The sequence below is a fragment of the Euprymna scolopes genome, chromosome 15 (assembly GCF_053919585.1).
Source record: "Euprymna scolopes isolate OS-2025 chromosome 15, ASM5391958v1, whole genome shotgun sequence".
In the NCBI taxonomy this organism is placed as follows: domain Eukaryota; kingdom Metazoa; phylum Mollusca; class Cephalopoda; order Sepiida; family Sepiolidae; genus Euprymna; species Euprymna scolopes.
In genome coordinates, this window is record NC_136496.1 from 76,124,799 (window position 1) to 76,137,733 (window position 12,935).

Here is a 12,935-nt window from a genome sequence, read left to right on the forward strand (position 1 = left end):
AAAGCGATTGGAAGCTGTTAAACGCAATAAAGGCTATGCAACCAAATATTAAATCAATGTATCCAATACTTTTGCGTTAGTTGATTTATATTTTCTCCTTTAATATAAACTTTCTAAACTTTAATTTTGTAATTACTACCCCAAATATTAGTTAGAATAGTAACAGGAATATACTGACCAAATTTTAGGTGAAATCTTGAACCCTAATTAAAGTTATGAAGAAAACACGCAATAACCCTTATCTCCGAGTGGCTTCCGCGCCTTGATAAGTGGTGACTACCTTGGAAAAAAACAAACACACACACACACACACACACACACACACACACATATATATATATATATATATATATATATATATATATATATATATTGAATCGGTTCCAGGTAAGCTCTGTCTGAAGATAGCGGTTTCAATCCTACTCAGAGCAAGCCAGACGTTTAGTTGGCTAAAAATGTGGTGAGACAACTACAACTATGGAAAGCAGTAATTACTGTGGATACAGTTACGAGACTCGGCATTCTTATCCCGTCGCGGTTAATTGCCTGAAGAAGACCAAAGGATGAGTTAATCGAAACGTGGTGAACCAACAACAACTATGAAGATGAGAATAACTGTTCGTAAATCTATATATCTATAAAAGTTTAAGTGTCTGCCTGTCTGTGTGTCTGTCTGTGTACATTTCCCTACACAATAACTCTGTCAATTTTATGTCTACAGATTCGAAATTTGATATACAGGGTATGGAGATTTGGGAAAATCTTTGTTATCGGTTTTCAGCCAGAAATTTGGCTGTTAAGGGGTCAAAGTTCAACGATTTGACCTTTGAGAACTCTACCAAACTCCTCGGTTATTTTTCGGGATAAACAATTGAAATTTTAGATATAGGTTCCTTGGACATAAATCTAACTTAATAACTTGATATGAGTTCAAAACAATAAATATTAAGAGGTTATAATAGGGGTAAAAGTTTTTTTTTTAAATTGACCTCTGCGGTCGCTACCAAATTACTCCGGCAATTTCTGTTCTAAACATTTGAAATTTTGCATAAAGGGTATTCAGCGATAAGGCAAGCTTTTTAATCGGTTTGGGTCGAAAATTTGAGCTACCAATATATAAATGTTTGCATGTATGTTTGCATGTCTGCCTAAACTTTCGACAGAAGCGACGGATTTTCTCAAGATCAGTATCGTTTTGAAGCTCGACCCTTTAGACGACAAATACCGACAATTTAATTCTAATACTTTCATTGTAAATGTTTATTTTATTATATTTCTTAGTTAATTAATAGATTAGAATAATCCATTGCAGATTATTCAATTCCATTCATGCGTGCTTATATTTCATATTCAAAATTACTTTATTAGTGACAGCTCACCGTAATCGTTTGATATGCGGCCGGTTAAGCACGCACATGCCAATCGTAATTCCGATCTCGGCAAATCAATCCGTCAGAAACTAGGTCATTTCGGTGGCCTTCTATATGTCGGGCTGTGTATCCGTTCTGGTAAGTCATAGGAGGTTTCCCCTCTCCGTCCTTGTTTCCCATGTTTCAGGTGTAGTAAGTTTATTGCTTACTACACGAGGCGGCCTGGTCGGGGAATTACGACGGAGTTATTCAGGTAATGTTTATTAAGCCAGAGTGTTTCTTTCTTTAGGGGCGCTGGCTTGACTCTTTCCACTTTCCGACCTTGTGTCACATCTTGCTGCGGCGGAATAGAAGTAAATATTGCGATAAAAAAGAAGGAAATATAAAATATTACTAATAAAACTATAACTTTTATTCGTCAACATAATCTCCTAGGACCATATACTCACCACAACGCTTTCCTAACAATTTTGTAAAACGTTTTGTCTTTGAGCTCAAAATACGCCTCATTTTCCGATATAATTTCTTCAGTAGAGACAAATTTGTATTTGTTTTTGTTTTGTTTTGTTGTTCTTCTTTTGAGGTTTGTAGACAACATGAAAAGCTGTTACTTCAATATACGTAAAAAAAAATCGAAATAACTCTAATAATTCAATCTATAAAACTATTCATCCAATAATACACTTATTTTTATACAAGTAAATCCTTAGCCACATCTCCCCCAAGAGATATGCATTAAAGAAGCCAACTCGCAAATAAATAATAATCTTGCTAATATATCGCGATGAGAACACTTAAATATGCCACCATGGGTGTTGAAGCAAAGTAAAAATAGATCCGAGGCTGAGGCAGAAAAAATAAACCCAATAATTTAAAGCGAATACTAATACAAATTTAATGAACTGACAGAGAAATACAAAGGGCATGGATCAATCTATACACAAGGGTCTAAAGATGAAAATAAAGTTGAAGCAGAATCCATTAGTGTTTACAAACAAAAACCTATAAAACTACCCAAGAACGCGTCTATGTTAACTGTAGAAATGCAAGCATTAGACATGGCAATTAATATTTTAAAAGCATTACGAGAAAACCTCGTTACTTTTTCTCGTTGAACAAAATAACTTGCGCATCTTAGATTACAGAAGTCAAAACTTTACTTGCTGATGTTTGAGTTTTTGGTCGATTTGGACAGCTTTAAACTGCAGTTCTTCAATCAGATGTTTGTCATTTTACTGCGGAGTGAAGTGGTAGACTCACGTTCCATCCATTGTCAAATATTACCGTAAAATCCCTTTTTTGTTGTTGTTTTGTTGCCTTAAAAGAATTGCAAAAAACTCCTTGAATCCTAACTGTTGTTGTTTTTGGTCAACTGTGACCAAAAGTGACACCAACTTTGAGCACATCTTTCAAAGCTGTTCATGGTGAATAAACTGCTTATCATATCTGCTGCCCCGCACAGAAAGTTCTTGCGGAATTTTTAATTTTGTATTTCAAATTATGTATTTTTAAATAAGTTTTCGTTATAATACTTCTACTTTATATATCAATTTAAAGAGCGTTTTACGCTCCATCTAATCGTTTAAATAACAATTGTTTTACAACAATTATGTCTTCTTTTCAGAACGTTGAATACAAAATGAAAAGAGCAAATTCGCACAATTTTCTTATTTCAATCCAAGCTAGGTCGAAAAGCTGCTGAAACAGCTCGCAATATAACCGAAGCGTTTGGCTCATTTTAATCTGGTATTTCAAATGATGTATTTTTAAATAAGTTTTCGTTATAATGCTTTTACTTTATATATCATTTTAAAGGGCGTTTGACCCAGGAATCACTACTGAAAGCACATACAATCGGATGTTGACAACGATCAATTAAGAGCCTTAGTCGAAGCCAATTCACGCATTTATCAAGTTTTTACAATCTCTCTCAAGTTGTTGGAAATCGCCGTATACGTTGCGTCTAACTCAGAAGCAATTCTCGAACAGTTGCGCGTGGATTGGCTTTGACTAAAGTTCTTAATTGATTGTTGTCAATATCCGATGGCTTATCATCTTCAAGACTCTCGTCGCCGCCACTAATTGTGCTGTGCTTTCAGTTGTGGTTTCTGGGCCAAATGCTCTTTAAAATAATATATAAAGTACAGTTATTATAACGAAAATTATAACGAAAACTTATTTGAAAATACATAATTTGATATCAAAATTAAAAATTCTGCGAGAACTTTCTTTTTAACCTAATAGCTGCAATTTCTATAATAATCCGACTATGCTCAAATTTGGACCAGTGCTACTTGAAGGTTAATACTTTATACAATAATAATAATAATAATAATAATAATAATAATAATAATAATAATAATAATATGGATTTTTTTTTATTCGTGGCACATGTTAGGTTCAGGAGTTATTGAGTAATTTGTTACCTTTGCCTATATTTGATGTCTGTTACATCAGAGACAGAACAATCGAGTTATGAAAATATAATGCTTCGCATTTTAATATCTACTTAGTTTAATTTGTTTATTTTAATCAATTTCCATATAGACCCGGATGTCACGTTTTTAAAGTTCGAGAAAACTTTGTTAGTGACAATAAAAAAGGTTGGGTTGTATACTGGTTAATTTTAATGCATCTAAAACAAAGCTTCTCTCCTTTCATCATAATCGCTCGGACCTCCATCACGCCCCCAATTGAAATAAATGGCTCTCGTCTTGGGGAATTATAATGTCTTGACAAGCTTCTAGGACTGGCATTCACTCCTGATCTGAAATGGAACATATACATCAAATCCGTTGCCAAGATCGCTGGAAAAATAATTGTGTCACTCTACCGCTGCAGTAGGTATCACTGCCCATGCAATTCTCTATCTGTATAAGAGCTAGGTATGCCATAAAATGGGGTACTCTTGCCACATCTCTTCTCTGCCATTTCTTTTCCATAGAAGAGATATTGCACGCCTGTCTCTGTTCTATTGACATTTTCATGACAAGTGCTCGACTGAAATCTATGATATCTCCGTTGTCAAACTTTCGCGAAAAACACTTGACTATATAAGATTTTTCCTACTCACCATCTGTGCCTAAATCTAAACGCAGATTCCAGGAACAAGGTTTATTTTCTAGAACTGCCTGCCTGGAGAAGACTGTTCCGCTAGCCTGCTTCCCGGTGGAATACAGCATGGCAGCCTTCAAATCCAATGTAAACAAGTTCTTGTTATGCCTTCCCCATAAATAATTCAAATTCTACCCGATGTACACCATTAACGATTACTATACTACCGCCTTACATCCATTAACCTTTATTCTCGAGTGACCTTTTGGCCTTGATAAATGGTGACTCCCAAGTGAAAAAAAAATACAGAATAATGGTGGATTGATTTTCGGGTTTTAAACTAAACATGAATACGAGCACTAATTTTTTTTTTTAAATGGATTTTTTTTATTACTACCATAGAAGTCGATTATAAAACTCATTTTTATTGGATATGTATGATGTCAGCTTCCTCTGATTATTAGCTAATTAGAAACTAATTGTAATTTAATGTGGTGCCTGCTAGATATTGTCTTGTTATTCATATGAGGGAATCTCTCTCTCTCTCTCTCTCTCTCTCTCTTTCTTTCTCTACGGCGTGCTATCTCGAGTGATATATCGTGGTTGACAGGCCGAACTGCGCATGCGTCTACAATTATTGTTCTGGCTTGACGAAAATGAATGACAACATTTCAATTGGACAAAATGTTTTTAAAATTCATTTTTTATGGTTCTGTTAAATTTTTTGCTGTTAGTTTTTAAGGTGAATTTAAATCATTATTCAGGTATTTTTAGCAAAAATTTTGATCAGTTTGAAGATATGCAAAATAATAAAAGTACATTTGTATTCTAGCCATTCAATTGTCTTTCTTTCTTTGTTCAAGACAATAACAAATTACAAGCGAGAACCGTTAGTATTTCACAGATGTATTTTTTATTAGTTGCACATTGCTAACGTGTTGACTACACGACATTATTATATCACATTTGTTCGAACGGAAACATAGTTTATATAAAGATCTAATTAATAGAGTTTCATAATACAGGGTGAAACAAGAAAGCTGTTGCCCTAGTGAAAACTACACTACAGCTTTATTTTGAAACTTTTATTGAAAAAAACAATTCAGGTAACTTGACTATATAGTAGAGCTGACATCTATTGAGTCTAGCCGCCTTCAGCCTCTATAACCTCCTCGATACTGGTCCGGAACTTAGAGTACGAATTTTCCACGTGGGAACTCGGCGAAAACTCGGCAGATAGCGGCTTTGATGTTGTGGGAAATCATGTTGGTGACATTCTTGACGTATAGTCAAACGAAGCAGTCCAGCGAGTTCAGGTCGGGGAAGGAGGGGGGCAGTGTGAGAAGGGTTCAAAGCCGTAGCACTCTTTTTGAAGCCAAGCCTGGGTCTCTTTGGATGTGGACCGGCGCAGAGTCCTGCTGACACACCCAGGCTATGCCAGCGGCCACCTGATTGCATCAGGGGATCACCACACTCCTCAGCACACCCAGGTTCACTTTGATGTTGACTTCCAAGCCGACTTCGAAGATATTAGGTAGCATGATATGCCTCTCACTTAAAACCACACTAAAGACTATAACCGTGACCGGAAACTTTGTTTTTATTGCCCTGGCAACGTCCCTATTAATCGTGGCAATCCAGCGATGCCTTTTGAGGGTGCTGGCAATAGTCCTGTTGTCATAATTTGGATCGGTAAAGATTATTTCTCCAATCTCGCTTGTTAAACATTGTGTCACTTTCAGACATGAGAGAAGGCTATTATCGCTTTGGGGATTTGTACAAAACTGGCCAACTAGTAGATGGTCTGCAACAAAAACAGAAAACTGGTTTTCATCAAACGGAAATGGAATCATGTCATCTGTTCTATGGCGACAACTTTATCCTTCCACCCTGTATATGTATTTATAAAGTTCATCTCTAAAACCGTTCTAGGTGTTTTTTGACATAGTGTAATTCTATAGACGTTTGGCACGAGCACAGACCCCACGATATTATTGTATCACCTTTATTCAGACTGAAACATATTTTATGTAAATGTTCTAATTTATAAAGTTTTATAACACACATGATTATGTGGGAACTATCTTTAAAACCGTTCTAGGAGTTTATAACATATTTCAATGACGAATGACGAATTACGAATGACGTTTTGCAATATCATTGTGCAACTTCGAACAAAACATATTCTTCACTTTTATCATGGACGTAAAACATAAAAAGTGTATTGTAGTTCAAGTTTCAGGTTCAACACAGCAACACCAAAATAACTGTACTTTTTGCATTGCATATTGACGATAGGGCGTACTCATATTAAAAAAAATGTAGTGAAAGACAATAACGTACATACATTAAATTGTCTTACGTATATAGAATTTACTTTTTTCAAGTTTGTCAAAAACGCCACCTCTTCTTTTTTGTTATATAGGCATCACCACTTATCAAGGCCAAGAGACACCTCGAGGATAAGGGGTAAGAGTGTACAGTAGTCAATTGAACGATATAGCAATTGTTAGTAATAGAAATAAGGTAAATTTGTTAACTTAAGTGGAACGGCTCATCAAGTAGTTGTTTACGTTGGACTTGAAGACAATCAGATTGTAATCAGCTGGAACGCAGGAGAACGGAAGACAGTTCCACAGGCGTGTAGTTCTAAGAAAGAAGCTTTTTTCATGGAATCTACGTTTAGGTTTAGGCGCAGATAAAGTGTGGGGGGAATTATTGATAGTGTTTTCAGCTAAACGAGTGTTTCTTTTGAAAGTTTGGCGTGGGGGGACCATAGATTGAAGCTCAGTCGAGCATTTGCCATGAAAATAACGATACAGCAGAGACAAACTCGCAACATCTCTTATGTGAGATAGAGGTTGCAGAGAAGAGAAAAGGACATCTACGAGGCTACGAAGTCTATTTTGGTCGCTATCAAGGCAGGACAAGTCCTTTTTAGCAGCTCCTGCCCAAATGTGGCAACAGTACTCAATCCTTGGACGTACCTGGCTCTTCTTTAGATAGAGAATTACGTCAGCAGTAAGATATCTACTGGATCGATAGAAGGATCCCACCATTTGTCCAGCGGCCTTGGCAACAGATTTAATGTACGTGTTCCATTTCAGATCAGGAGTAATGGTCAAGCCCAGAAGCTTATCAAAACATGAGGCATCCCCAAGACGAGAGCCATTCATTTCAATTGATGCCAGATAGGGATCAGAACGTTGATGATGTAAAGAGAGAAGTTTGGTTTTAGATGCATTAAAAGTAACCAGCCACTCCTTTCTCATTGTGCCACGTGATCAAGATCAGAGGAGAGAGAATCAGAGAGAACTTGGTCATTTACGATCTTAAATGTGTTACCATAGATAGTAGTGTCATCAGCATAAATGTCTACGAATGATGTAAGGATGTGATTTGGAAGATCATTAATGTAGATCAGGAAAAGAGTTCGGTGCAGGATAGACCCCTGAGGGACTCCAGCATTAATACTGTGAGCTTCTGATTTCTGCCGATCAACTACTACTCTTATGAACCTATCAGAAAGAAATGATTTAATAATTGGGAAGACATTTCCAGCTATACCATAGCTGGAGATCTTGTGAAGTAAACCTTTATGACATACCTCATCAAAGGCCATTGATATGTTAAGAGCAATTGTCCTAGAAAAGTCGCCTCTGTCAGGCGATTCGCTAATCCTATGAGATATAAATGTAAGCACATCTGCTGTAGATCTAGCAGAACGGAAACCATTTCTTCTACATACTTTTTAAACATATAAACAGATTTATATCATATGATTTCATTTTTTATGTAGATCTTTTAAAAAAAAATGAAGAAATACAAGCGTTATTAGCAAAAAACTAGTTTTATTTTCATTACAAATTATTTAATAGGAATGTATAATGCATGGCACTCTAAACTATTAAACGAAATCAATAATTAAAATATACAAGCATAGAAAATGAGAAGTATAAATATGAGAAAAAAATGTTTTAATGAAGATCGTGAGAGACTTTATAGACACTGAAATCAAATCTGTGCGTGTTAAATATTATCTATAATATAAAAGTCTATAATATAAATCTCACTTGTCTGTTAAAATGTATGTGTGTATGTATGTATGTCTCACAAAACCTTTCGACAGAGGCAACGGATTTTCATGAGATCGGTGTCATTTTGAAGCTCAACCCTTCGGACGACAAATATCGAAAATTGGGCTAAAAGCATTAATTCCTTCATCCTCAACTGGACACTTTTCTACAGGGATGGGGTCGCTTTTTTTCGTCGATATTTTCGAAAGTGATCGTTTCTTTTCGATTGTCTAGCCCTTAATTAAACCTACGTCACTTCTTGTTTGGCGATGGGCGCAACAGCTAACGCGTCAGGTTTTTTTTTCACTTTCTTTTCCTCCTTCTCGGTACGGGCTCGGGCCTGCCTGCCTTCCGGCCTGCCTGCCTGCCTTCCTACTACCACTTTTTTGTGCTCGCAATTTTCCTTCTTTTCTTTTTTTTGCTCAACCAACACACTTACACACACCTCTACCTTTTTCCCGCCTTCGCGTCACGGGTTCGAGCTGCCTGCCTACTACTACTTTTTTTTATTCACACATCCAAGCAATAGGGCAACGCCGGGTACCCAGGTTAGTTAAAAATATAGAGAAAACCTGATAAACTGTCTTTTACTCTGTAACGTAATTGACCTAAAGGAGCGTTTTGCTCCCCATTCGGGAGCTGAAGAAGCCGCATAACTATGCTAAGATAGCTTTAATAGATCTCGGGCAACGGCGGATATCCCAAATACCTAAGGTAGAAGATATATATATATTTTATTTAATTGTCTAAATAGATATATTTTGCTTTATTGTTCGAAAATCAGAGATATATTGTTATTCGAAAATGACGACAGGAAATGTTAGAACAATGGCGTTGAGATTGTCTGGCGCGACGAACTCAGTGTTAGGGATTCTGAATGACGGAGTTTGACCCCTGAGGCTATGGGAATTAAATGTTGATTTTGAGCTCAGATTACAACGCTAGTAATATGGCTGAATTGCACACCTGCAAGTTTGGGGGTTTCCCAAATGCGTGAGGTAATTTGATTGGCTTAGGAGATTTTCCACCCCGAACACATACACCAATACATAATGCTAGTGTCGCGCAAAATTAGTCAGTTTCCAGCCAGAGTTTGTGCGTGAAACTCGAAGTAACAGTACCGCTCCCTGAAGGCGTGACTACTCCCCTCTCCATTCCGCCGCCGCCTCTGAGGAGAAATGGCTTAAGAACTTCACGTGCACATATATGTAAAAAGTCTGTAAAATTTGTGAAATTAACCTTCCTAGAATAGAATTCAAGCGTCTGTTGTTCTTCTTGCCTGCGTGAGTTTTGTTATTCGTTTTCAGTATACCAGACATCTGATGTGACCGCCTCTCGGAGATTTAGATGACACGAGCCGAGTTTTCCGAAGTTTCACGAAGACGATCAGGGGTCGTTGCGTAACTTCTCCAGAGAGGCTGTTACAACTCTTCCCACCTCAAACAAGACATACTACCACTTGAAATGTAAAATACTGCTATTTCGAATCCTGTCTAACAGAGGACTGTGAGGAATTAAGCACTGAGATGTATCTTCACATTACATTTAAACTTCTTCAAGTTCGTATAACCCGGGAGCAGCGAACAGGGAGGGAATTCCAAAGTCTAGCCGTTCGAGAGAAGAAACTATTAGAGCAGAGGGCTTTTTGGCATCGAGAGATCTTAACAGTGAAGCGATAGAATTTTTTTAAACTGTCGATGTAATCCGGGGTATGCACGTCAAGTGGGGGCACAAGTGCTTGTACTTGTAAAGCGGGCACAAGGATGCAACATTGCGGTGATTGGACAGAGGCTGGAGCTTGAAGGATAGTGCGGAATCTGTTTGATTGAAGCATATTTTTAGACTCTATCTGAGAGTGAGACGTTAGTTGTAGATATACCAGCCCAGATGCGGCAACAATATTCTATGTATGAGCGAATGGTGGCTTTGTAAAAATATCCGATACTCTCTGATGCAATTTTCTAGCAGAGTAACGCAATCCCACTTTCTTCGCCATTTTCTAATTAGCTACTTCGTTTCATCCCGCCTCGCCCATTTTCATATGATAGGTAAATGTCACTGAATATTCGCTGTGAATATGTGATTCAAAGCAGATACTCAATAACTATCAAAACTCGTCAATTGAAGATTACAATTTTTGACAGACTAAATTATTACTTAAGCTATCGCGATTAACATTGAAAGTAATATTTTGGAAAGCACTCGATAATTCAAAACGTCAAAAACCTAAGCTCTCAAAGGACGACATATTGGCTATTAAGTAACTACAGCGATAATAATATTTTAGTACTACTAGCAGAGAAGCGCAATGTCAATGGATATAGCTGAATATTTGAAGAACTGTGCAAATCTAATAGGATCCGATGGCTATTGTAAAGCAAAAAAGAATCCAACTTTGAGAATAGAGAGGGGTGTCTGTATATATATATATATATATATATATATATAGGGTGATTCAAAAGAACGGGTCCCAACTCTAATTAGGTCCCCATTTCTTAGTGTTTTGTCCGAATGAAATGAAACTTTGGTCATAACTAGTTTCTTATATTCAAAACATCACATCAAAACACTAGGGTCTTTGTCTTTATTCTCCGTTGACTGTGAAATGTTCAGAAAAACAATTGAATGTCTTCTGTTTTTTTTGTTTTTTTTTGGGGAGGGGGTCACCCTGTATACACGCATTTTTTTCATAAGTTTTGGTTTAGGTTTCGATTCAAGCTGATGCACTCAAGTCATATGGATATATTTTTTTTTATTTTTGAAATCGCAACTTTATAATATATAAAAACGATAGAACATTAACTCTATAATAATAATATATACGAAATCTGCAAGAATTAAAATATCTACTTAAGCGTACTTTACGACCGGGTTACGCCGGGTGTTCCTGCTAGCATAGATAAATACTTTTTTTTTCAGTTTTAACAAAAGAGTTACAATAATATCAGAGCGTCTCCATTTACACTGAACATCTACAGAATGCCAACATCAATATATTACATATGAATGAACCCCTTGTGGGATTTCCACACGACCCGCAAATAAAATATGATTCTCTGAGAAGGCAGTAGAACAATCTGGAATAAAATAATCGATTGTTATGTTATAACTGTATTGATTTTTTTTTCTTTTTTTACAAGCTTTATCTTGTACAGATTTATTTGTTCCAGGCGGCCAACTTGAATCAACACACTGTTCGATGATTTTCAAGCTTCGCTTATCAAAAAAGATAACGTACGACGACGAAGTACGAACCATGAAATCGTATACAAAGGCGGACTACGGACGGGAAAGTCGTTTCTAAATGCATGAAAAATTAACAAATGTGTAGTGTTAAAATCTGTCGTATTCAGATGCCACAGAAACGTGCCGACCTGCTGACATCGATTGAGAAGATGGTGACGTGAACAAATATCATTGGTTTTGCGTATGATGACCTGTAATACAATAATTGTGCCAGGCCATTGGATAAATGTTAATTCAAACTTATAATTTAACAATGATTAACTATGACATGCTAATAGAACGGAAAGAACTAGTGCGTGAATGAATTTCTTGTGACTATGAATGCTCCACCCTTAAATTTATTTTTCTCAATTTATTTATATCTTTCTGCCTTCCCTATTTCCTAACCCTATCAACTACTAAACCTATTTCCTACGTTATCGGATATAACAAAAAACTGCATGCAATAATTAAACCACAATTTAGGAGCTTTGGGCAAACCGGATTTATCTCTCAGTAAGCCCTACTCTCAAGTTTACCCTTAATTAAAGTTCTAGTAACTGTCATTAGCTCATTTATTGGTTAAATAGGAACTATTTAATATATATATGTGTGTGTGTTTGTGTGTGTGTGTGTGTGTGTGTGTGCGTGTGTGCGCAAGCGTGTGTATGTGTGTGTCTATAAACAAATTGATCCACAAACAAATCGCATAGAAAACACGTGTATGGTTTCTGCACAAATTAATCCAATGACGTTTGTCGTGCCGTAAAACCAAACAATCAACCATTAACATCCTTAGCATTAACAGGCAACATGAATTGGAACAAATACGTTGGGTCATTGCCAAAGCTTCTGCAAAGAAGGTAGTCTCCCTCTACCGTACTAGAAAATTAGTCACATCAGGGAGTATTTAATATATTTACAAACGCGCCATTCGCCCATATCTAGGTTGGTTAATTTGCCAGTAGTTTTTCACTTTTAGACAGGGTTTAAAAATACTCTTAATCTAATAGATTCCGCACTATCAGCCTAGCTCCGACCTCTGTCCCATCACAGCAATGTGGCATTCCTATGTTTGTATTGCAAATACTGTAATTAAATGTGCTCTGCTGAACTCATAGTACTTGTATTCCCCGATGTACATATCTCACAATTAACCCGACGAGCAGCAAAATCCCACCCCTTCACTGTTGAAGTCCCTAGATGTCGG